The sequence below is a fragment of the Cygnus olor genome, chromosome 1 (assembly GCF_009769625.2).
Source record: "Cygnus olor isolate bCygOlo1 chromosome 1, bCygOlo1.pri.v2, whole genome shotgun sequence".
In the NCBI taxonomy this organism is placed as follows: domain Eukaryota; kingdom Metazoa; phylum Chordata; class Aves; order Anseriformes; family Anatidae; genus Cygnus; species Cygnus olor.
In genome coordinates, this window is record NC_049169.1 from 40,271,676 (window position 1) to 40,297,770 (window position 26,095).

The following is a 26,095-nucleotide window of genomic DNA, read 5'->3' on the forward strand; positions in this document are numbered from 1 at the left end:
ATCAGAGATCAACCCATAATTTTCCTGACTGAAATTAGTTATTCACTCCTAGATGAAATATGTTTTGAATAAACACCAGAGAGGCTGTCAAATCAGAAACTAATGGTTCTGCTGCTCAGAGAGCAGAAGTTCTGCTTGCTTGGGAGAAAGTACAGAGAGTTAGCAAATAAAACACTTGAAAATGAGGCAGAGACAGACTCAATATCAAATTACCAATACTATTCAGATTTCTTGCTATTTTTATGATTTATTTTAAAGACTAGGTGTAATTTAATTGCATGTATTAAAATTCAATTAATTAGTATTAGTTTGTGCATTCTTATCTATAAAAGGTTTATAGTTCCTAAAAAAAAAAAATAATAATAATAATCCTGTAGCTTGCTAAATACACTTTGAACAGCCCTAAACTATAGTCTAAAAACCCTACAACGTCTTCTGCTTACACTTACTGTAAGGAACACAGAAAGTTTTACTTAAAGTTTTAAAAAGTTTTTTTTAAAAAAAAAAGTTTTTTAAAAGTTTACTTAAAGTTTCACTTTACTTTAAAATTAAATAGATTCACAATCCATAGTAAGACAGATAAGAAACTTATGGGACAAAAGTTAGTGCATTTTGTCATTTCCCTCTTCCACCTACTTTTTTTTTTTCTAGAATATACCAAATTGAGGTCTGGGATGAAATGTATCACATCCCATATTGTAATCTTTTGACAATTAATTCTGCTCACTAGACAGCTATGCTGTTAAATTAAATATTGTATTTTCAATGGTATGGTTGGCTTAGGAAAGGAATTGTATTTTAACACTAATTAAAACTTTGCTTTATTACAGCCTGAGAAAACAAACAAGAGTATGCAATGAAAAGAGATGGAGCTGAAGAATCTGGTAAATTAGAGCTTCAAGAAAGTTGGGCAGTTAGAAAGCCAAAGGCAGGTGGATGGGTAGGCACAAAGTCAAGCAGAGTTGCACCAGAAGAATCTGGTTAAAATCCAGTCATTCTTAATAATATTTCAACTATAAATTCTTCACAAATAATGTATGTTTGTAGCTATCCTTCTAGCTACAAATTTTGTATCATAAACATACCTTATGAATAAAAACTGGATTTATGTCCCTATCAGTTGAGATGTGTATCATGGCTTTGGCTGGGATAATTTTCTTTGTAGGGGCTCACACAATGTTGTGTTGTACATTTTTTATGAAAAATAGTGCTGATGACACACCAATGTTTTCAGCTGTTTCAGAGCAGAGCTTACAAAGAGCCAAAGACTTTTCTACTTCTCCTGCTGCCCTGCCAGCAAGGAGGATGGGGGTGCACCAGGAGCTGGAAGGGGACACAGCCAGGACAGCTGGCCCAAACTGGCCAAATGGATGTATCATACCCTGTGGTGTCATGCTCAGCAATAAAAGCTGGCATAAAGAAGGAGGAAAGGGGGAACATCCAGAGTGATGACATTTGTCTTCCCAATAAACTGTTATATAAAACAAGAAATTGTTGCTGTTACAGGACATGACATGAGAAACTGTTTTCCTGGAAGTGGTTCAACATTTGCCTACCAATGAGAAGTAGCAAATGAATTCCTATCAGTTGGGATGTGTTAGCTCATTATGTTTGCACTATCTCATCTTAATTTCAAAATAAGCTAATAATGAATTAGGTGAACAAGTGCACTGATATGGTTACTTAGCACACAGGCATGAACTCCTACTGAAATACCTAACCCTTACCGTCAGAGAGTAGAAACACATCCAAGCTCCATAGGGTTCAAAGAAAGCTTGCTCCAAATAACTTTTATTTTCACAGACCAAATATACTAGAAGAACAATATGTGACAGACTTAATGAAAACATCTCATTATACAGTGGTCATTAGCATTCAACATTGGTCTTACTGCAGCATAACTGAGCTCTATGAATAGGCCCAAGAGCAATGAAGTGCCATGCCCATTTGTTGTGGACTGATTTGGCTGTCATCTCAGTGGTTATCAACTAGCTAGGAGGTAAAGTATTACCTCTCCACTACTACTGGAGGTAATGTAGTGGTAATTCATTTTGTTTTAGAGACTACAACAGTCCCTCATGCTTGCTCTGCCTGACAGCAGTGAATTCTGAAACCCCTAGAGATTTATGAACTGAATATACAGGTCACAGTACTCTGCACTTCAGAATGAGGTTGAGCAGGAAAAGGTTAGGTCAAGTAGAGGAAAGTCAACAGTTCTTGATCTATCTGATAAAAAAAAAAAAAAAAACACCTAGTAGGCTTCATTCCCATCTTCATTTTTACCAGACTTGCAGGAATTTTATCCATAGTTACCTGAGCAAAAGTTTCTCCTGTTTTCCCCACTCACCAGTAATGACAGAGAAAGCCTTAATTTTCCATATATACATATGAGGACAAGGTAATTTCTACTCATCCATGTCTCCTGTCTGGTAGAAAGATATTAGTTGTCCCTGGAAAGAACTTCTCCACTTCAGGGAGCAGTGCAGTAGAAGAGGTATCTCTAAGACTTTAACCAAATCAAACAGCTAGTACATAAGTGTTTTCCTGCGTACTTACAGATGGATGAATTTCCTCCTTACACCTCTGAACACATGAAATGGGAGAATGATAGTCACTTTGTTTTCATAAAGGTTTGTACTTTCTGTGTGAAGGCAAACACAGCATTTCTCCTGCATAGCCCTATTTCTCAGTTGCTTCTATTCCTAGTAAGATTGTTAGATGGACTCCTATGACTGACTTCCCTTTCTTTGAAAAGGAAAAAATGGACGTGCATCTTCAGAATAAAACTCTAAACTAAAAAGATTCTGTGGAAGGCCCCTGCGTTACTAACTTTTCTCTAGTGATTATGCATAGAGAGTCCTGTCCGTAGACAGGACTGCCCTGTAGATACGTGTTGGTTGTGTGTGTTTTTTTTTTTTTGTTTATTTGTTTTCCCATTTCATTCCACGGTACTGATTTCTTCAAAATATCTAATATCTCTTGTGCTCATGAAGCTTATCTCAAATCTGATGTTACTCAAGTGCAGAAGAATTTATATTTTCACAGGTTGCAATGACAGCAGAAATCTTTATGTACAAGAAACTTTAATTCCAACTCTATACCATATAAATACTCCATACTCTAAATTTAACTCATGCTTATGGCTTATGGCTACTGAAATTGCAAAAGTATATAGTAAATAGAAAAAAAAAAATTGCTGTACTATCAAAAGGAATAATTAGTTGGCTTTTTAATTCTAACTCACTTTTTATTTATTTATTTATTTATTTATTTATTACATTTATCTTTAAAGCAAAACCATTCAATTTTCTGATCCTACAGGAAAGGAATAAGACAGTCTTTGGACCTCTCCTGCAAAAGATCTGCCATCAGTGAATTCTATATGGCCCAAGAGTTACTCCACATAGTGATAAAAATTGTGACAGATTTTTTATGGACATTTGAGTTTTATAGGTACAAGTATATGTCTTTTAAGACCTACAGTTTTTCTACTGTGATATAGTTCTGTACAAAATGCCAATAGTTTCTAAAAGCCAATAGTGTTCTTTAACTAAGTCAAAATTTAAAGCAAGAAAAGATTTCTTTCTCCTTCACTACCCATACCCCACCCCATCCCCGGAGAGAACAGAAAAACAAAATAATGGAATTTTCTTAAAAGGCAATCTTTATGGAAAAATTCCTTTGTAACGTGGGAAAAAAAAAAAAAAAAAAAAAAAAAAAAAAAAAAGTAGTTTGTTTCTTAACACAGAACCTGCATGTACATAAACCTTAGGTTTAATTTAGTTCCCAGTCCCACTGAAACTTGTTAATGGAAACAATATCATCAAGTAGCCAAGTGATGTCTTAGATCTTGCTCTTACCTGAAAAGATACAGCCCATTCAGAATTATTGATAATTACACTGTATTTTTTTCCGCTGAGTTAGAAACACAGTTCAATTAAATACAGTATTCACTGTTTCTGTATCCAACAGCAAAACAAGTCCTAACAATGTTTTCTGCCACACTTGAGATACTTATAGAGACATCTCCAACATTTTCTATGTTATTTCTTGTATTTCTTTTTTATAGGTGGATTTTTCAAAATTGATGCTTTCAGTATCACCAGTTTTACTTCCTCAGCCATGCATAAGAGTCCAGTGCCTTGATCCACTGGCAAAAGAGAGCATCTGATTCATAGAATCATAGAGTCATTTAGATTGAAAAAGACCTCTAAGATCATCTAGTCCAACCTTTAACCTGCTACTGAAGTCCACCACTAAACCACGCTACTAAGTTCTAAATCTACATGTTTCTTGAAGATCTCCAAGAATTCAAAATGCAACATAAATTGGAGGTGGACTGATTAGCTAGCTTATTTTCTCTTCCATTGTGCCATCTATTACATTGCAAAGTCCAAAATAGTTCTGTTACTCCTCAGGCTGGCAGTCAGTAACTTATTTATGTTTCTATGACATCATTCTTCCTGTGAGCAGCTAAGCAGATTTGTATTGATGTGATGTTTTTCAGCACCCTAGAGAGTCAACCAGTAGAGCTAAATGTTACTTTAATCATTCCCAGCAGAGAAGTCTAAGTCAATGACCTGTATCGTTGAGCTGTATTACTTTTAGACGCTATCATTTATTTTGTAATAAGCAGTCAAACGGCGCTACCATCTACAGCATCTGCCTATCCGCACACTCTTCCAGGGAGTGTAAGTTATATTAATTTGGTGTTATATGATGGTTTAAATATTTTTTAGCCATCTTTTAAGGTTTACTTTTGGTATTAGATAATCTAGAAGCACACAGTTCACCCTGTCAACCACTGAATTATAGAATATTTGAAACCATATTGTCAGCTGTCAGTCTTTATGAAAGTGTATTATATATTATTATTTATTTATTTATTTACTTTGCTAAATAAGTTTAAATTGCTCCTAAAAATGAAAAGTTTACTGAGGTCAGTAAGAATCTGCCCAGATTTCAGCAGATTTCTGAAGACTGTTGTAGGCCTTCCTTAAACAAGGAAGAGATGCTTCTATCTCAGCTTGTGAATTAGCAGCTGAAAGATTAGAGATGCTGCTGCTCTGGTCATGATCGTCTAAAGAGCGAGTTAAGATTACATTTGTGGGATAAAAATAACTCTTACTAGAAGACTGAAGTAGTTATAGAGGAGTTAAACACTTGAAGGAACCCATGTCCTTCAAGTCTCTAACAGGGAAGCAGCCTTAAAAGCCAACCCAGAGAATAATGGGTCTGAGTCTGACTTGTTGAAATGCACAGTGATCACTTAGCCTGTCAGAGTCAGTCTCAAATTCCCTTAAACTCAGCAATATCTTCATAAGCAGATAAGTTGCTTGGGAGACCTTCTCTTGTAACATCTGTCAAAACTATGAAAATTTATTTATTTTTTTCTGCTTATGACACCAGTATTAACAAATCTACTTTATCTGCTTGCTAAAACCTACATGTGAAAGCATATTCAACAGTATTGGTAAAGAGGAATAAAATTAAAGCTGTGATATTTCCAAGTAGTCTGTGGAAGAGCATTACAACTACATAGAATGATAGTTTTTAAAGAAAAAAAAATGTTTAATTTCCTGACTTTAAATATATGACAGGATGCATGAGAGAGAGACAGAGAATGGATATTATATAATATTCATACAAATTCATTTGGTTTAAAAACACTAGTTTATTCTTCTACCAATTATTAAAAATACCCTAGTCTGAGATTTAAAAATGAATCCTTTTTATCTGTGCCTTGAATACAAGCCAAAGCATTGGGAAAGCTTCCATAACCATCCAGCTCCCAAACCACTCAATGCAGTGTGATTTATAACAACCCAACTCACTCACACAGCAATGAGAGCACACAAATTCAGATTTGTGAATAACAGGAAAATTGCCAGGAGAGCAGGCACAGGGATGCCCATCCAGGGCCAGCCTGGGTGTGGGGACAACCTTCATGCAGTCTAGCAGCCTGGGCATGCAAAGCACAAGCAGGGCCACATTGGTGGCAGTGCCAGGGCCCATCCAGGGAACCCTGTGAGGCTCAGCAAATTCTTTTCCTGCCTCTATGACACATTGGGATATTTCAGCCTTAGCTTTCCTGCAGTCTGAGATGTAGTATACCACTCTCTCTTCATGAGACTGAAAGGGTAGTGGACAGATATTGTAGATATTCAGATGTAAGGTAGCACAAAGGGGCAGATCCATGACATTTTTCTGACTGTCAGGCAAAAAATATACGGGCTACCATTCTGTAACATGTATGTCGAATATTAAGCAACCCTGGCGATCAGGAAAATTGATGTTCAGGCCTTTCAAAACTGAAAGAGCAAAGGCCACATATTTTAGTTTCTTGTTTTGTGGGTGCATTCTGCCTTAGTGACTGAGCATACAAATGATGGCAGATGTCTCATCACAGTGCTTATGAGAAAGCAACAGACATTATCAAAATAGCCAACATTTTTTATTAATTGTTAAATGCTACTTTTTTTCACCCATGAGAATCAACTCACCTACACACAATTTCCAACTGAATATCTTTGAAGTTCTCTGCTTTTGAAATATTCACACTCAATTTATATTTAACTTGCTCTTCTATACACATTTGCCACCACTGTACTCAGTGATTCAGCCAAGGAACAACCTATTATTCATAGACGCAGCGTTTCCCTAGGACTGTTCATTCCTTTTATTCACAGTGGAATGCACCTTTATCAACTCTCCTACACCCTTCAGTACCTGTGTTTTATGAAACCACTGAATATAGCACATTCATTACAAAAAGGAATACAGTGGCTTTCCTCCTAGCCTTCATTTACACTATGAAAAGAAACAAAAAGAATGGATGGAATACACACCGCTAAATGTTTTGTTTAGTCCCTAACATCAAAGGTTATTAAAAAACAAAAATAAATAAATAAATAAATAAATAAAAACAGCTGATCTAATTTATCTTTTACTGTTTTTCTTATTCTGTACTGTTTTCCTTGGGAGTCAACAGGGTTGCACAAGAGTAGATCACATTCAGAAAAAGTCTCCAGATCCATAAAAGTTATATTAAAATAAAAATAATAATGAAGTATCAAATCTGGGAGACCTTTATCTGTCAAGGAGGATTAATCAGTGAAATAGGTCCAATCTGGTTTAAACCAGGAATTAACATATCTACTGTAGTTTCAGAATGGTCCTTCATTGAGTTATTTTTATCCTCTTCAGACACCAAATTAATTTTTCACTTAATTTCAACTCTTCATTTTATATACCCTCCCGGCTATAATTATAAGCATATTAAACAAAGCACAGATTTACTAAATCAATTTTACAGGTCCGTTCCACCCTACTTCCAAGGTGCAGTTTCATTGCAGTCTCCCTCCCCAGGTCCACCTTTTCTCCTCCTGCTCAAACTCTGGGAAAGCCTGATTTCTAATGATGTGGAGCCATCTGGTGTTTTTCACTTATGTCACACATTCCTCTAACCTGCTTACAAAAGGCAGGTTGCTTGACTATAATCCTCTGAAAGGATCAAAGAAGTTTAAATCCCCTCCCCCCAGTTATTTGAAATATTTTAAATATTCTTTGCATGTTTTTCTCATGTTCTTCATAGGTGGAATTCAACGCAGCACTTCAGGCTGATTAAGTATTAAGTTGTGTGAAATTTGGACAAGCAAGGGTAGGCTGGAGAGGGTAAAATAGGAAAACCGTGGAGAGGGTAAAATAGGAAAACCTCACCTTGTCTTTTTAAATGCTTGAGGAACCTTAACTTAAAGTTTTCTTCAAGATCCTTAAAATGTTACTTCTTGGCTGCTAAGGCATCCTTAGGTAGAACAGTTCCCCAGCATGGTACTGCCTGCTGCACTAACCAGATTCCTGTCACTGTTTATCACATCTACTTTGACATTTGACACGTCTTCGCTGAGAACATGGGACACTGATTAGTTCAGATTTTGAAAGTATACACTGAATTTAGAGGAAATCCAACTGCACTGATGAGTGCATCGGTCCAGGCTTCACCAAAGGACCTACTGTTGTCAGTGGAGAGCTCTGCTGCTCTGAATGTGAAGTTAGACACAGAACTGTGGCGCTGAAACTCAAGACCAAGACCAAGCTCTTGGAATTAGGAACTTAAAAATTGCTGACTGGGTCTTGAGTAGTTCTGAGAATGGTGGGAGCTACCAGACAGCTAACTGCATTACAAATCTGGCCCTAGTGCTATTGCAGTCGTACCCAAAATCCCCTACAGGAATCAGAGATTTATTATTCATCAGTCTGCTCCACAAAAGAATAGCAACCTTTCCTGTGGACAAAAAAGCCTGTCAAAACACTTTAGGTCCTCAGAATATTAAATGGACTGGTCTTCATGGCAGAGCACTGAGTGTAAAAACAGTGTTGTTCCTAGCCTGGTGGCCAGGATGAACATAGGTGCCTGTGGAGGACATATTCAATGAAAAAATAGGGTGCAGAGCCAATGTGCCATACACTTGAGATAGGGCTTGCTTTAGTGTACTTTGATAAAATAAGTCTTGGTCACATTCAGGAACAGAATTTAAGCAGCCAGGAGAATGTGATTACAGAGCAAGTTAAAATGTCCTGTGAGTCATCACAGCAGCATTTTAAGGCATGCTGTTTCATCATGACCACGTATAATCTAAATTGTGAGACACTTTTTCTGAACTACAAACCTAAAATGAAAAGATCAGTTGAATTCTTTTATATGTATTAGAATAAGAACCACAAGCCACCTGGGCAAGTGACTGAAATAAAAGTATTAAAACTAAATAGAATTATTTGCATCAAAAATTCAAACTTCATAATGACAAATAAAAACAAAATGCAGTTTTAGTAGTTAAAATGAAAAAAATAAAAAAAATATCTTCTCAGAAGGGCAGTTCTCTAACTTTTTATTATTTATTTTTGTATTTCTGTATTCTTATAATGCATTTTTAAGTTTCTTTGGCAGGTAACTAATTTTAAATTCTTGGAGGGGGCCTACATTCTTAATTTTGGTCTTAAATAGAAGTCTAGTCTCACTGAATCATAAACTTTAAGTATTTTCTGTTGTACTTTAATACAAAGTCCAGTGACTACAACTGTAATCTTTGCATGGTCCATAGGGTATTATAGGGTATAAATTAAGAGTTATGTAAGAAAAGGAAGTCTAAGCAATTTTATCACTCACCTTATGCATATCCTACAGCCACAACCTTGGTGCTTTTTCTTTACTGTTTCTCTCAGCCAAATAGCAGGTTTAAGGCATCTACAAAGGTACATGACAATTATCTTGCTTAAAATACTGATTTACTTTTTTTTTTTTAAATAAAAGAGAGTTAAATAAATTGGAATGTCCCTTCATGTGTGGTATTTCATCCAAACATAAGGTATTTTTCTGCATTTTGCTGATATTTCTGGAGAATAACTTATTTAGTTATACATTCAGGCTCCACATGGTGCTTGGTGCTTTATAAATCAATAATGCAATCTAAAAAAACAATCGGAATTTTCAGCTGCAAGCCAGCATCCTTTTCTCCAAACTGACCTGGCACAGTAATTCAATTTGGTATGATTTCAGTTTCTGGTCACTGGTCTTTACTGAACCAGTCTATAAAAATTTCTGTTCCATTTCCTTTCCTAAAGACTTTCTCAAATGAGCCATCACATTTGAGTACCCAACTGTTTCCTCAGTCTGTAGGTGGCAAAGACACGAACAGGGTATGCATGGGGCATGCAAGGTGCACTTAAGACCCAGCCTGCTCAAAAACTCAATATGACAGTTGAAAGAGTCACTTTCCCAATGTTTCTTTTATACCATGTGTGTATCACTGTTCTGCCTACAGCAAGGTGAAGAAATACCCCACTAGCTTTCATTTAACTAGCACGGATGGTAGCAGCAGTCCAACCAAAGGTCACGTCACACACAGCTCAGCTCTTTGTCCAGTTTTAGTTCAGATTGCTGTCCAGCCTGCACTGGCTTATTGCTGTATGCTTTAATCATGTGTCCTGCAATTAGCATGAATAGACTCTGGGTACATGGAACAGCTGCCCATCTTCAAACAGCAGTGATACTGGTACGCCATTTTGCTAGGCAGCCAAAACCAAGCAGGAGGACGCATATCTCTTTCCCAGACTGTGGGAGAAGTGGGGACAAGTATCACTGAGGTGACACTAACAGAGTGTTTGGGTTGGGGCTGGGAGGGGAAGCAGAAGGATTCATCTGGGACATGGAGACAGGACTGCAGGTCTGGGGATCTCAAAGGTCTCTACTGACCCTCAGCTTGTCACCACAGCACCTTGCTCCCAAATGCACCCCATCCCTTTATCTTTGATCCCTGTATAGCATATCTGTGGCCACAGCCTTTTCCCAGTCCATCCTCCATTCCCATCTGATCCACAGCAACTTCCTCACAGATGCCTTTCCCCTATTACCTTCTTCATATCCTGTGTCCAAAGGGCAGGACATACACATGGGCTGTAGATGGAGTAAACAGCCTGGTGCCAGCTGTTAGAGATGTCTATGGGCTTAGTGATTTTTCACCATTTGTAATTTTTGTGCATAAGTCTGAGTAAACTCCAATTATGTTTCTTGGCAAGGGAGCACTACAGAATATAAATTATTTAATGGCTCTCTTAGATGCTTTAGTCAATACTTTATCAATTGCTATTACCAGCATGAACAATGTCTGTGGTCTTTCACAAGCAAAGTGCTTAACTGCATGCCTAAACTCAATGCTTTGTGTTCAATTTAATCCTTGCCACAAGCAATTTAAACATCAGCAGATTGGGGCCATAGGGCCTGTGCTGTGAGATGTTACATCCTAGAAGGATACAGTCCAAAGCTGGCCAAGATTGTTGTTAATGAAATGACTGTTCTTTTTGGAGTGTGCCCTACCAGAAATTGAGGAATAAGCGTTTATTTTGTCCTCATTAATAATGGACAAAAACTAAATGATATATGTATATATATTTATTTTTTCTAAATCCTTCTCAAATATTAGTTTCTTCAACAGCTTAAAAAAGTAAACTTTTCTAATGAAATGCAGATATTGTCTTAAGGAAAAGTGCAATCAAAAAGCTCTTTATCAGTTTTTAAACTGCAAACTAGTATTTTCTTATAGATATATTCACTGCTTTTCAGTTAATCCCCAAAATAAACCATACAGAAAGTTTCTTGAAATGCACCTCTTTACATAAAATCAACAGATACTTCCTATGCTTGTGGGGTACTTTTGTTGTTGTTGTTATTCATAAATTGTTTACTTAAAACAAGATTTCCAAGTGCTTTAGGTTAAACCTATCTTTTATCTTCATGTGACTCAACTTCACGTGACAGGCGATTATTATCTCTGTTTTGATTGTTTCATTCTGTAACAAAAAGATACAAAGCTACTAAAAATTATACTGTTTGACGGAAATCCTTTACATTCTTCCTCTCCAGAGAAGATAGTAAATTCAGTTAAAAAGTCAATCTCCATGAATAATTAGATATTCTTTCAGCTTTCTGATTGACACATGCTATTGCATGGTATTCAGATATTAGAAAAGTCTTAAATATGGATATAATCTGTCTGAACTCTCTCTCCTTCATAGTAGAGGAAGCCCAAATTATCATATTAAAGTCTTCAAACAAAGTCTGTCTAGAAATTTAAGAACTGCAGTGATTAACCAGTTCTTGATGACATATTTTTTCTCTGTAATTCTTGATAGGTCAGTATAGGGACCCCATTTTTTTGTGTTTGGTTGGTTGTTTTTTTGATTTGTTTTGTTTTAATAATTTGCCACAACAATGTTTTAGAACATCAAGTATTTGAAGTTTGGTTTTACTTCTGTTAATCTTCTGACTTCTTCTTCTTCTTAAAATAGCTTAGAGGTTGCTTACATGTGGACTGTATTTGTCATGACAGAACTGAAGAATGTTTTTACTGACATCAGCTGCTCCAAGAAATAGAAGGTCTACAGGTGATCAAGGAGAAAACATTAAGGGAAAAAAAAAAAAGACAGGCAGGAAAAGCAATAGCATACATACATTACCTTTGCAAAAGGAAGTTGATTAGCCCAACTTATGCCAGCTGTCTGTAGGTAGGATGGGAAGGGCATGATGTAAAGGACTGAAAATCATCCAACTGCAGGAGCCATTTGGGGACATAATTATGGGGACATGACTCACTTCACAGAGGCCAATGATTCTGTGGACACTTAAATATTTTCCACTGTTGCTGTGGACCATTTTAGAAATGTCATATATGTAATTCACTTTATGTCATATATATGAGGTTGGGAATTTTTGGTCAGCTCCTGTGTACTCTTTGTTTAACTGCCTCCAAAAATAAGAGCACAGAAAGTTAGTATGGTTATTATTTAATATTATTTATTATTGTTGTTGTTGTTGCTAATATTAATATTGATATTGATATTGATATTAATATAATATTAATATTAATATTATATACTTGGAGTCACTTGTATAATATTTACTTGAAATGTTAAATAGAAAGAAAATGAATTCTTTTGCCAGTTTTGTGCAGTAAGAGTGAGAACCCTTGCTGTCATTAGAAGTCTACCTGGACATACTCTTTCAGAGGTCCAGTTGGACTTCATACAGAGCATCCCATTAAAAGATTTCATTTCACATCATTATAACATTATTTTGGAACATAAACTATAACAAGATCTTTTCCCCTAACTAGGTACCTTCTTGGGAACTTACTTTTGCTTAATTGCTTCTGTAACAAGCAATTTAACCACTAATGAAACACTTTTCCTTTGCCCTTTTGACCTTCAGGGAAATAATCTAAACAATAGAAAATATGATTACTCATCAAAATAGCTATGTCTTTAGAGTACAGAAGTGGAAAACAATGGCCTGTAGGAGGAAATGAAAGAATGAAAGAAAAATGTTTCTGGGTTACCTCCCACTTGGAGAGGTTGTGGTCTGTTGTTGCAAAATACAATACACAGTGGCAGACAGAAAGGACTAACTCATAGTTCATGCAGGGGTAAAGAAGAGGAGCAATATGGGGTTGAAGTTACGTATAAATCGTGAAGTAGCTTCACCCTTTTCACCGCCAAGCATCCTGTTCCCCAGTCATCAAATATGATAATATGCCATGATTTCTTTCAAGCCTATATGCCCATTTTCCCTATTGTATTCACCACCATACTCAGTACAATTGGTCCATTAGCTGCTTTAAACCAGACTGGAGTGGTTGTGCCTTTCCTTTTCCTTTTCCTTTTCCTTTTCCTTTTTCCTTTTTCCTTTTCCTTTTCCTTTTTCCTTTTCCTTTTCCTTTCCTTTTCCTTTTCCCTTTCCTTCCCTTTTCTTTCTTTTTCCTTTTTTTCCTTTTTTTCCTTTTCCTTTTCCTTTTTTTTCCTTTTTTTTTTTCCATTTCCTTTTCCTTTTTTTTCCTTTTCCTTTTCCTTTTTTTTCCTTTTTTTTTTCCTTTTCCTTTCCTTTTCTTTCCTTCCTTTCCTTTTCTTTTCTCTTTTCTCTTTCTCTTTCTCTTTTCTTTCTCTTCTCTCTTTTCTCTTTCTCTTCTCTTTCTCTTTCTTTTCTCTTTCTCTTTCTCTTTCTCTTTCTTCTTTCTTCTCTTTCTTCTTTTCTCTTTTCTCTTTCTTTTCTCTTTCTTTTTCTTTTCTTTTTCTTTTTCTTTTCTTTTCTTTTTCTTTTTCTTTTTCTTTTTTTTTTCTTTTTTTTCTTTTTCTTTTTCTTTTTCTTTTCTTTTCTTTTCTTTCTTTCATTTTTCTTTTTTTTCCCTTTCCCTTTCCCTTTCCTTTCCCTTTCCCTTTCCCTTTCCTTTCCCTTTCCTTTTCCTTTCCCTTTCCTTTCCCTTTCCTTTCCTTTCCATTTTCCAACTATTTTACACATCTTTCAGCTGACATTAAATGATTCAGTTAAGTACTGAATGAAATCCTGTCTGTTTTTGCTAGCACTTTATCCTTATCCTTTCTAGGACTAAATTTTATGACTCCAGTTAGTTAACTGTTTTTACTCCAGCTGTATTAATGTACCCAGCTGAGCTTTTATCCCAGCAGAATGGCCAGTCTTATTGTACAGAAGATACTGTAGAATACACAGCCCAGCAGTGCAGACATAGTCTGTAAGTGAGACTATCCAAAAATAATCACCACAGCAGTGATTCCAAGAAGCAGCTGACTGTGCTGCTCATTACATTCTTCAGCTATTTTAACGATAATGTTGACAGAAATTTATCTGAAGTCACAGAAATGCAGGACAGCTTCACAAAAGACCTTTCAAGAGATCAAAATATGCTTGACTGTTCCTGAATAGGAGATGAACAGAAGCTCCTTCTTTCTCTTGTTTCAGATATAATTAAGACTCTTGCTGTTCTCTCCAGTATCTCCTTCCAAATCACAAAGAGCCTAATTATGTGACAGCCTTTTTCTTGGTTCCTTTGGCCAAATTACAGATGTATGGTAAATTACAAGTACTGTTCTTTGTCATTTTTCATACCTAATACTGACCGAAGAAGAAAGAGCTGGTATCCTTGATCAGCATGTACACAAACCCATTTCCCTAATACTGAAGCTGGGGATTAAGTAAACACTGTATCTGTGATTACCCTTCCTAAGTAAGGAGAAGTGACAACACACATCTGAACAGTATTTCATCCTTCTGTGGTATTCAGGATCCAGGGCTGTGGCAAAAATACTAAATGAACAAGCTGCTCATCTACTCTGTGTCTTTAGGCAACACAGACTTCCAGGAAGGAAGGAAGGAAAAGAAAGATCTGGGATTTAACCCTATCCAATTTAGACTTGGACTGGACTGCCACACTAACAAATTTCTTTTTTAGAGACATTCTCAAATTCAACCAGAAGGCAAATAGGAGTGTTTCAGAGATATTTCTGCCTGAATGTCATAGCCAAATGTGACCAATGAACACAGAAATATTTAGCTCTGGGAAAAAAAAAATATATATATATGTATATACATTTTTTCCTTTGTTTTAATCTTTTGAACATAAATTTATTATGGAAGCCTAAAAAAGATTTTAAATTTTAATGTTTTTATAAGTAAAGAAAGAAACCAGAGCACAGATGACTCCTACTGCCAGTCAGAGACTGACACTGCTTCATAGCCCACGTTTTCAGCAGGACATTCAACTTAGACTCATGCAAAATCTTATTCTGCATTCATCATCATCCTAGTCAGATAGACTATGACAATGAAATTATTTGTTTGTTCCTGTATTTGAGCAGATACTGGAGCAGGTTCAACCTTCTGTTAAAACATACTCTATTAGAGAAACTTATTAGATAGGATGAAAACATAGTAAGAGGCTTCTGCAATGTTTCTTCTTTCTTCTTATTGAGCAAAATTTCCCATAAATATTTCAGTGCATCACATTTAAGAGTAGACATCTCCAGTCTTGATTAACGATAAGGTCATTCTCTTGCATATGATCTGTTGTGTTATTTGAGAACCAGTACATGGTCCTTGTAATCAAAGATTGTTGTACAGTAGTGAATTCAGCACACATAGTAGTACTTTTACACCTATGACTGACAAAAATCAATAATCACAAGAAGAAGGTACACATCTTAAAAGCAGAAAACACTGGTACAGTTTTCTAGTAAAGTTTCTTCCTAACCTCTGACAGCATGAAGGTAGGATATCCTGAAGCACTCTGGGGCAGAACAAAGGTTAGTTGTGACCTCAATTTTGCCTTTAACAATTTTTTAAATGTTTGGGCCATTTATACCCTCTTATTGTGACTTTCCATAATGAGATATGTCCTTTTTAACTTGAAAATAAACCCTACCATCATGTGCAAATTTATTTGGATATTCCTTACTAAATTTAACCTTATGATCTTCTGGGGTCTCTGTCTATAGTGGGTGCCATTTGGTAAAGGATTCTATAACCCAAAAACAGAGAACACCTCAAATAGCATTACACAGGACTTGGGGCGAATGAGGAGGAACTGAGGAGGAAGACTTAATATAGAGCAGCTAGCATACGTCAGCCTCACTTGCAGTCTCTAGTATGGCAGGGACGGTTTCCAAATAGCCTTTTCTACCATCTTGTCCTTCAGGTGTCCTGAGCCTGAATTTCAAGGCAAAGCTTTATGGTTTTTGTTTGTTTTGTTTTGTTTTTGACTTTGGTCCACAACACAAAACTCTCTCTGGAAGATTTGGCCTCCTCTTCTAGAGAGTGTTGCTTCTAGGCTCCTTTCCAGGATCTCAAAGCCCCCAAAGGTGTGATGCTCTGCATGGAAAGGTCAACCCCAACAGCTTTGTACTGTGGACACTGTTCAAAAAGTATACAGAGCTGGACAGCTGCCAGATCTCAGCATTTCTAATACGGGACTAAAGTAGTAACAAGACATTGTCTAAATCAGTGGGCAGTCTGGCTCTTTATCTGTATATAGTGCAGCTTGCATATTTTATTAGTAGCTTTAAAGATAGCCAAAGTATCATTGATTGGTTGTACACGTCCCCCAAAATAACACTAAAAATAGGCAGCTTACCTAACCACGTCTCAAATCAATTACTGGCATCCTTTCAGGCTGCATTTAATTATGCTATCCTAAGATCTCAAATGGAAAAAGACACACAGTGTCACAGCTAGTGAAGGGCAGATGTTTAGCATCACTGAGACTCGTTAAGTCCTCAGCATCAGGCTCTTTCTTTCTTTAACAGAGGGTGTCCAAGCAGGGTTGCTTTTGATCTCTAGCTCTGAAAGACAACCTGGACCTTTTTAATATGTATCTTCAGTCCTCCTTGTGCAGGGAGAACAAGCAGAATTCCTTCAGAGAGCCCATCTGGCTCTTCTGCTACCTGCCTTAATGCTTATAGCCCTGAAATCCTCTCTGACCAAATTTACATGTTCTTTCTTGCAAAGCAACTATTTTAAGCATGCTCAGACCTCCATCTGTAAAATTACAGGACCCTTTTCTGACTTTGCAGTGTTTTTCTTTCCTTGGACATACACTCCTTAGCTTTTGAGAATTTAGGTGTAGTGGCTTTACGTGGCAAGGTTTTGGTAGCAGGGGGCCATAGGGGTGGCTTCTGTGAGAAGAATCTAGAAGCTGCACCATGTTAGGTAAGGGCCCCACTGCTGACCAGAGCTGAGCCAATAAGTGATGTTGTTTTGTGCCTCTGTGAGAGCATATTTAAGATGGGGAAAAAAAATGCTGCGCCACACAGCAGCTGGGAGAGTGAGAGGAGTGAGGAACAGCCTTGCAGGCACCAAGGTCAGTGAAGAAGGAGGGGGAGAGGTGCTCCAGGTGCTGGAGCAGAAGTCCCCTGCGGCCTGTGGTGAGGACCATGGTGAAGCAGGCTGTCCCCTTGCAGCCCATGGAGTACCACGGTGGAGCAGGGTTCCACGCTGCAGCCCGTGGGGAGGAGACCACGCAGGAGCAGGTGACCTGGCAGGAGCTGCTGCCCGTGGGGGATCCAGGTTGGAGCAGTTTGCTCCTGAGGGATGGACCCCATGGTACAGACCCATATCTGGAGCAGTTCTCGAAGAGCTGCTGCCTGTGGGAAGCCCACGCCGGATTAGTTCAGCAAGGACTGCATCCCGTGGGGGGGACCCCACAGCACAGGGGACGAGAGTGACGAGAAGGAGCAGCGCAGAATAAGCACTATAGACTGACCATAACCCCATTTCCCGTTCCCCTGCGCTGCTTGGGGAAAGGAGGTGGAAGAGGGTGGATTGGGGGGAAGTTGCTTTTGGTTTCTTTCCTTTGTTTCTCACTTCTCTAGCTTGTTAGTAGTAGGTAATAAATCTTAGTCTCCCTATGCTGAGTCTGTTTTGCCGTCATGATAAGTACTGTGCAGTCTCCCTGTCCTTATCTCAACCCTTGAGCCCTTTTCATCGTATTTTCTCCCCATTCCTCTTTGAGGAGGGGTAGTGAGAAAGTGGTTGTGGTGGAGCTCGGTTGCCCACCCAATTAAAACCACCGCATTAGGTTAGCTCAGCACAAAAATAAAAATAAATAATAAAAAAAAAATGTCAGCTTTTCTTTACCTGTTTGATCTTTAACCTCAGTTGGACTTCCCATCCTTTGTGATTTAATTTTATCTAATCCTAGATCCTACTGTGCTATCAATAAAATTGATACTACCTCTTAGGAAAAAAAAACTGTTTTTATTTGTGTGGAAATTGTACAAAACTCTTCACCATCACACAGAAGAAACATTTATATAAAATCAAAGATATAGGCAAAGGGAAGAAGAAAAGGGGCAATGATTTTTGATAACTAGTAAATGTCAATAGTCTGTTAGCGTGAGGTCTTAAAAGCATTCTGTAGTCTTTCCTCCATCTTCTGAAATGTTTGTTTGGAGAAAAAACGAAAAACTCTAACATTCATGAATTTGAAAGACCAAGGGAAACAATCAGCTGGGAATAGCATAGGGCGGAAAATAGCTGACAATTGGAAAAATAAAAATAAAAATAAATAAAAATCCAGATTTGCAGGTATCATCTGTTTGGCTATAGCATTGATTTTCCAAGGAAAGAGACTCTTATATACTTATTTATTTATTCAAATGAACTCCACCTCTACTTACACAAAATTATAATACACTGTGAATTTAAATGGTTGACAATACCTTTCTTTAGTGCAAGCTAAGGCATTGTAATTGCTGTGGGATTTAAGACAGAACTCTCAGTGTATCCTGAGTTTCACTGACTTTGTTCATCTGTCTGATTTTGATAGGTTTTATGCACATATATCTTTCTGTGCACCATCAGTAGCTTACCCACATAAATATTTTATCTGAAAACAGAAGTACACTTCTACAGTAAGTATCTCAGTCATCCATTTACTGTGTCTCTGTCATCATTATGGGGAAATATATGGAATGCATGAATTGGATTGTTTTGGGATAAAATTAAAGAGGAAGAAAAATCTTCAGGAGATCACATAGTACACTCCAGCTGAAAGCATGCGTTTAGACTACAGGAGCAGAATAGAAAAAATCCAGAAAAAAATACTTGGAATGGGAGTATGCATCAGATCATCATCACCAGCTGTTTTTCTCTATAAATCTACGCTTATGAAAGGTAGTGTATGTATATCTTCCAGATACCTGATTCCAGATAATGGATATCTTCCTCATGGTCCTTTTTTATGGATTTTGGTTTAGGATTGGCCCTGAAAACTGTTCCTGGTGGTCAGAAAACTTTGTTGGCTAAGTAAAACTTTTTCCAAGGAAACTGGAAGCTGCTAGGTTAAATCTGCACAATGATTTTAACATACTTTCCTCGTTACTGGGACTGGTATTACACAGGACCATAAAAGGAGGAGCAGAGGCAATGTGAAAATAAGGCCAATGCCTCATATGACCATTACAAAATATGTAATATTTACAAAGTGTTTCCCCCCACACTTTTTTTTTTTTTTGCACAGTTGAAATGTCTCTCATGAAGCTGATAATAATCTCACTCTCTCTGCAAGAAAAGCTCTTATTTCCCACAGACACCTCCTAAGTGACAAATACTGTAGATCACTGCCCAAGGCTATTCTATCTTTAATGGCCTCTCAGGTAGCCAAGATTAAGGTAGAATAGCACCTAGGCCAACAGCATGCAAAACTCTGTAGCCAGTATCATCTCTGGCTGCCTTTAAACAACCAGGTTCTCCTTCACAGCTGCATCAACACCAGACAGATTTACATTGCTATGTGTCTCTATTTTGAGTGCACAATGCAAGCACATCCTCCAAGCACGTGTTCAACAACAGACGTGGACAAGACACAAACTCTTGTTTTATGTAGAGGCACTTCTGAAAATACACTTGTGAGTGTGAACAGGGACTGGATCTTTAGGGCTTGATGAGAGGAGAATGTGTACAAGCCACTGCAATTACTTTGTGTAAGGGTTCATCTCTGGTACATTCTTGCTCAGGACAAGGTTAGATCTGAACAGGCTTGGTCTGGTAGGAAACGTCATCTGGTTATGTTAGCATGCAGCTCTACTGAGGATAATGCAGCCCTTTCTTAGGTTATGCACATCGTACATGGACTATACATGTTGCCAGCCTGAGAGAGCATTCAGAAGAGCTAGCTCACGCTGAAAACTGATAAGCTGGCTCCTGAGAAGGAACAAATGCAAAGTGCATGAGGAGAAAGAATTTTGCAATGAGTAATTGTGCCTCAGGATTTAATGCCCTCATATCTGTATCATTTTATTTTCCTAAAACTCTGAAACGAATAGCTTAAAAATATTTGCAAAAATGGTACAAAAAGAAAGTTTTGGCTGACATTCAAAAAAAGAGAGAAGAAAAAGGCTTTAGCATTTTAATGGGGATTCTTAGAATCAAAGGCTAGCAGATAAACACTGTAATCAGCTACATGCTGATTTCAGCTGAGTTTTTGTTATATGTATCTCTGTCTAATTCGTTTTAGTTCCTTACAGGTTAATCGCAACTGGACTGTGAGGAACAAAATGAGTCCAAAGCAAAGATGAGTCAACTGAAATGATTAAAAAGTACTGAAGCTCTGTATTATTTGTCTTTTATATGTAATTGATGAGGTTAGGTTTAGATATCAATTTCGCATTTATGAAAGTATGAGGGCATCTGTCAGAAAACTAGATATTGGAGAAGAGCTCTTCCCTCTCTTGTCGTCTTTTATTTCCCTTTATTCTTTTCTATCATTTTTAATAAAAGTAAAAAATCTTGCTTCTGTTATGTAGCCAAAATGACTGGTCATTCATCTTACTATACTCCTCTAATTTCTTTTGAGAAGGATGTTTTGTTGAAGTTCCTATTTCTGACTCAGACTTCACTTAACAACAGCTGATGTGAACCATATTATGTAGCAACCTAATTTAGACTTACAGGCTAGTCTTACCTTCTGTCCTGTATTTACTTCTACTTCATAAACTTATAAAAATACCTCGGTCCCTGTCTTTACAATGTTTCCAAGAACATAACCCAACTTTTTCTAACCTATTAATATGTTTTTAGAATCTGTCATTTCTTCCAGTGCTGCCTTCTAAAAATTTATGATGATTAGATTGTGCTTAATTCTTCGGTTTCATCTTCAGGTTTTTTAGACTCAGTCATTGCAATGAAAACAACCATCCAGTGTATAAGTGTTGGTTAGCTATATTTGAATGTACGGAAATTAATATTTTTGTAGTGTAAATCATTCTTTTGCAGTCTTTCTTTCACATATCTCAGAGCTGGAGTTCATACCTATATACTGCTGCACGGGTGTAGGCCAATGTCTACTGCTGTGTATTTCCTCACTGTGGCCCTTAAGGAAAAATCACAGTCACAGGTCCAAGACAGAAAGGGATATAGTTTCTCCCACATTGCAAGATAACAGCACAATTGGTAAGCATTGCTGGAGAGCCCCAGTGACAAGTGAACTCTTCTTCTTTATGGCAAATTAGTAATTCACTTGTAAACAGATGCTCTGTGGAAACATTCAACTTTTTTCAGTAGCTCTTTGTAAAGACCACTCAGCACTATGTGGAAGCAAATTATGTCAGAAGCAATGAAGGCTTGGAATCCTTTCTTGGAGAAAGGATTTCAAGACATATGCTGTCTTCATACCATACAAGTCCTAATTTCCTCATTATTAAGACCTTTATCTTACTGGTAGACAACCCCAGGTCAAAATCCCTACTCTACTGGTTTGAAACTCTGCTGGAGATCAAGGACTTTTCATAACCAGGATGAATGATATCTCTCACCACAAACTAAGTCTTGCACCTGGGCCAGAAATTAACCCTGGATCTGCGGAAATTCTTGTCAAAAATAAGACTTTCCCACAAATATTTTTTTCCCAGTATACCCAAACAAAAGTAGCTTCCTCAGAAAAATCCTACTTAGCTGTATGTAAAACCTATTTTTTCCTTATAGACCTGGTCTGGTACTGCTTGCATTCCATAGTGAAATAATACAAGACTCCCAGAGAAATCTGTGTCATATTGGTCATATTGGAACAGGTTGCCCAGGGAAGTTGTGGAGTCACTGTCCCCGGGGGTGTTTAAGAAAGATTCAACATGGTGCTTCAGGGTTTAGTGGGTGATATTGATGGTAGGGGGATGGTTGGACCAGATGATCTTGGAGGTCTTTTCCAGCCTTAATGATTCTATGGTTCTATACTCTCCCTGAGAAATATGAACTGGCATCTCGATAGTAATGATATCATACAGTGGGGAAGGGATAATGTGTTAATTAAGGAGAGAATTAAAATAAATAAATAAATAATAAAGTAGAAGAAGAGAAGAGAAAAAAAATGAAAACTTATTCTGATATTTTCTAAGGAAAACGTTATAATTCACCAAAAGAAAATAAAGAGAATAATATATGAAGTGTTGAATATGCATTCCTCTGAACTTTAGCAATTTTAAGGTGATTTAAATTTAGTCTTCAGCAGCTTGAGGGTTTTAATTTCATTTTCTAATTATTAATTTAGAGAAAAGGAAACAGATCATGTTTGACTGGATATATCAAATTCATTCTAGCATTCAGGTTTGTCTCCTTTGTTCTTACTGTCCTCACATTAGTAATTATTAGTCACTTTTGTAACGTCTTGCCAGCACTCTAAATGCATCATATGCACTAGGGAGAACAATTCCATGATTAGGGAAACTGAAGCATAAAATAAAAAACAAAAACCTAAAATAAAATTTAGATTCATGTAGTACATCTGCAGAGACAAGGTCATGGAGACAGAATGATGTTCACCTTTCACTGCAGGGAGACGATGGTGAAAACATTGCAACTTTCTGCTTCTTTTCTGTGTGGTTTGCATATTGCAGTTCTAAGTTATCTAAGAGATGTGCTTGTTACAGTCCAAACATTAAGCAGCAAATTTATAATTTGATTTAAATATTTCTGAAGTATTAGTATGCAAATCCATAATAAAAAATACTCAGGCATATGTAAGACCATAATAAACAAACAAACAAAAAACCCTTTGGCTTCAAAATTCATTATTGTTCACTCCTCAACATAACTTCAATAAGACTACACCTTCATGTAATGTGAGCGTATATGACAGTACTTAAAAAGGCGAATATTCTCAGAAAGAAAGAAAAATAGGACAACACAAATGATATCAAAGCATTGTATACAATGCTTGAGAAAGAAGCTAAAATGTGACACATGGGTATGAGTACAAGAACAATGTGAATTCCTCACATAAAAAATCATTCTACTTCAGTGGCTGAAAACATGTGAAAGAGGGAACAAAATGTACAAGGAATTAGACAAAAATAAATGAATCAATAAGACAAAATCTTCAGGATCAGACCTGAAGCATGTCACTTTTTTAATGAGTTTGAGCTTGTCTGTGTTAATTTATTGCATTTTATATCTATGCATGGTCATCTGTAGAGGGGCTTCCTCTCCAAGCTGCTTCTTCTCCATGTGCATGAACACCAGCCAGCTCTGCTCAGCTGGAGCTGTGCTGTCTCTTTCTCAAGTTTCTAATATCAGCTCCAGGGCAGCAGCAATCAGGGCCTGCTCGTTGCCCCATGGCTGGAAGTAGAGGTAGAGTGACTACAGGGCAGGGCAAAAGCTTCATGTACTATATAATATTCTTGCTGGAGGAACCACTAGCCTTTGAAAGGCGAGGTAATCCCTCAAATTTGTGATGAACAATGTGGTAAAAATACTACTGTATTTTCCATAGAAAGCAGGACCATTTCTTACAGTATTATATATATAAAATAAATAAATCTCAGTTCTGTATCAAAAGTTATGTTTGGGCCCCTTTACTGTGTTTGAGAAAAAAAAAAAAAAAGTTTCTACCATCACTATTTTTTGAGGATCTCCAGATGAAATTTCTGATACTGATAACTGCTATTGACTTACAAGACATAAAACTTCATAATAGAGTATTATTAATGAGGAAGGTGGTTCTAATTTAGTTTTTCTTGCACCATTTAGTATATCTTGCACCATAGAACAGATCTAACTTATTTCAAATCTAAATTAACTGCATTTAATTTTCTTGCAGAATTTTCTTTATTGATGATAGAATTTAACTAGAGATGTGTAAATCACCTTTGAAGGAACACTGTTCCAGAATATGTAGAGGATGTAGTACCGGAATACGTTGGGGATGACAGACAAAATTCTCATCTTTTGTTATCATCTTAGGCCTTCATGTGCTTCATTCAAAGCCAGTAAAGTCACTTGCTGATATCAACAGGCTTGACTCAAGCCCTCTACAGAGAAGTGACATAAATAGGCACAGGATAGCCAACATGTTCCAGATATTCTTTTTGAATGCGTCATTTCTCATGCAAATGGAAGTCTGTTGTGTTCGCTTTGAAATAGCTGAAAGTCCTGTTTCCAACAAAGCACACAGAGCCTCTCCACATGCTAGTGCCACCAAATATCAGGGCTGCTTGCCGAAGAGTCATTTCTGTGGTGAATCTTGCAGAGAGTGAAGTGGCAATCAGTCTGAAGCTATGGATGCCCACCCCTGCCCTCAGCATCTCCTGCAAGATTTACTGGCAAGGTCTTGCTGAATACATCTGTGCAAGGAGCAATGCTTCTTTTTTTTTTGTTTCTGGTCAGGGTTGAAAGATGATCACTTGGGGTCTAACACAGTTTCAGTCAGTCATATGAACTCAGTGAGAAGCAAATGTAAGGGATGCACTTCTTTTTCACCTTCCTCCTCTTAACAACTTTAATGACAACCTCTCGTTAAGATTCTTGCTCTCCCTATTCAAATGTTGTGTTTTGTCCTCTTTTGATTCAGACAGCATCTTGCTCAGTTAAAAAACACTGACTTATTTGTAATACACCTCCAATGAATTAGCAACAAACCAAACAGGAGAGTATTTATACAGTTCTTAGTAGCAAGGCCCACTAGTTTATCATAATTACTGAGATTAGCTTTTGAAAAATGAAAATAGTGATTTTATAGGAAGAAGAATTACCACAGGAGTTATCACAGAGAAAGAAAATAATGACAGAGAGAAGAAAAGACAGAGAAGAGGAAGAGATAACATTTGCTGAGTTACAAATATTGCAGATATATAAAAGAAAAATGACTTAATCAAAGATGCTGGAAAAATGGAAGAAAAAAAAAAAAAAAAGGAGAAAAGACAATAATAACAGAACTTACAACAGCTGTAATACTCAAGCATAAATAAATATTTTGTCTGAGAGCTTTCCAAGAAGATAGGGCTTTTAACCTTGCAGACCTCACCAGCAACAGCAGATTTCCAAAATGGCAAGCGCATCCTCCTAGCATAGCTCCTCTGGCCACAGTAGATCTTTAAAACTTTAAAAGCCCGGTTGCTTTTACTAACACCTGGACTGAAAATGTATTGACTTGAAAGTAGTTCTATTGAACATGATATCACATGACACATCTGGGTGACTTGTCACCCAGCCATAGTCTCATGCCCTGTGGTTTCTGCACTGCAAAACCCAGGGTTCATTTACAGCTCTCATAGGTGATGCATGCTTCTCAAAGGGAGTGGGGGGTGAGGGATCAATTGTTGTACAAATTAAAGTGTTAAGCTAAATGAGGGTGCACATAGATACACACTACCAAAATATTTATTGTGTTTGTCTATTTCTATCTTATTCCTCTGGAATTAAAATAACCATCTGATATATGGAAAAATAAAAATGCATACAGCTGGAGCTCTATTCAGAAAACAAAATAACTATTAAGTTTTATACTTCATATGGCAGATATTAAAAACAAAACCACAACAACAAAAAATAAATGTAGTTCATCCCAACAATTAATGCAGTTTAGTACCCCGCACATGCTCGCCCCTTCCCATAAACTATTTATTTTATTACAGTCATATTTTAGAAGCCACAGCTACACTTCTCACACCTACCTATAACAGGAAAATGTAGTATTTTTTATTATTTTCTGCTCTTCAGCTTCCTGTCCATAGCTCAGGATCTCCCTTCAATATATGAAAAAGGGTTATGGGCTGAATCATATAACACTTGCATTTGGTAAACTCAGATAACATGAAGAATTAGGGGTGCATGCATGCGTGCGAGTGCGTGAATGATGCTTGGATTATCTCATTTTTTCTGGCTGCAAAATCGTAGCTATGATATACATGCAACTGACAGCCTGGGGAATGTTCTGAATGTCTGACCAAAAGCCTGGGGCAAATATCTTCACCTCACACCCAGAGAAGG

General features: G+C 37.1%; 1 long non-coding RNA gene across 2 annotated transcripts in view; it reads right to left on the reverse strand.

Moving 5' to 3' along the window:
• Positions 1–25,860, reverse strand: part of LOC121064210 — a 32,957-nt gene extending 7,097 nt beyond the window's left edge. For both annotated transcript variants that reach the window (XR_005816412.1, XR_005816413.1), the window contains exons 1-2: positions 25,780–25,860; positions 9,167–9,244 (exon numbers count right to left, since the gene is read on the reverse strand). This is a non-coding gene — a long non-coding RNA (uncharacterized LOC121064210). The remainder of the gene's footprint in view (positions 1–9,166; positions 9,245–25,779) is intronic.
• Between the last annotated feature and the right edge of the window lie 235 nt (positions 25,861–26,095).